Source organism: Pleurodeles waltl, chromosome 2_1 (genome assembly GCF_031143425.1).
Source record: "Pleurodeles waltl isolate 20211129_DDA chromosome 2_1, aPleWal1.hap1.20221129, whole genome shotgun sequence".
Taxonomy (NCBI): domain Eukaryota; kingdom Metazoa; phylum Chordata; class Amphibia; order Caudata; family Salamandridae; genus Pleurodeles; species Pleurodeles waltl.
The window spans coordinates 525914527-525915739 of record NC_090438.1 but is presented as its reverse complement, the minus strand read 5'-3'; the positions used below and the strand labels follow the sequence as shown (position 1 = coordinate 525915739).

The following is a 1213-nucleotide window of genomic DNA, read 5'->3' as shown; positions in this document are numbered from 1 at the left end:
AGGTTAAAAAGGTAGTGTTGTGAATTAGCTCTCTGAAATGTGTTTGAGAAAAACAGGATGTGATTTAAAAATGTCTAGGTATTTCGACAAGACCTTTGTGTCACATGTATTGCACATTTTGAGTTTCTACAACTTGCAAACAGCTGAAAGACATTTAGAAAACAATAATGTAATTACTATTTCAGCCTACTGGCATTTGCTGTGTGCAATCAATGAGCAAAGCTGACAGATGAGTAGTAGTTCGTGAGCAACAAAATGGCCCACTAAAGATGAAGTCAGATAATTGAATTCAAATTCCAAAGAGCTAACCATTATACCATGGAACCACCTCTACCAGAGACAGAGATACTGCTGCAGCAATTTGTAAATTTAAAAGGTTTTATTGTTGTACAATCAAAAACGAACAACATTTTATAACTTTCATAATATGGTAAACTTTTACATATTTAAAATACTTATGGAAGGATGCCATTCAAAAAATACAAATAGCATTATAACTCTTTTTACTATTAATATCCAATTGGGATATAGTTTTTGCAGCAACAATAAAGCTACCCACTGAGGCATTCATTTATTTCACAATGGCAAAAAATCTAAACTCATGGAGGGTTCCATGCTGTAATGGTCAGCACTCTGGACTCTGAATCCAGTGATCCGAGTTCAAATCTCGGTGGGACCTTCCAACCTTTTAGAATTTAATATGCCATTGACATTTAAGAATTTTAGTCTCAGAAAATATAATCTTCACTTTATATACTTATACATATAAACTTGTATATAGCTATCGATGTCTATGTAGCCATATCTTTCTTTGTAGCTCCATGAAAATATAAAATACAAATGATTAAATATTGAATCTGTAGAGGTGAAAATCAGAAACAGATGTTGTCTATCCACATTTTAACACAAGTAGATTTTCCTCTATCTTCTCTATGTCCAGGAAATGAGATAGTTACTTTTTGCTCATTTCTTTCTTACCATATTCTTTACTTCTACAGTGCATTTCATATGCTAATTATTTTTAAAGAGAAAACAAGATTAATACCTATGATACGTCTAATCAAATGAGAGTATTTTTTGATTGTGGAATTACCATTGAAAATCAGTGTGAAGTTTGTTTCCTTTTTCAGTTTCAAGGTTAACATCAAAACTGTATTTCTTCAATCGCAGTAATACCCCACTTTTGATTCCTCTACTCATGGTTTATGGAGGC

The 1213-nt window shown here is 32.3% G+C and overlaps 1 non-coding gene across 1 annotated transcript; it reads left to right on the top strand.

The window, feature by feature from the left end:
• Nucleotides 1-607: 607 nt before the first annotated feature.
• TRNAQ-CUG (transfer RNA glutamine (anticodon CUG)) lies at nt 608-679 on the top strand. The gene has a single exon. It is a non-coding gene; the product is annotated as a tRNA-Gln (tRNA).
• Nucleotides 680-1213: the final 534 nt, after the last annotated feature.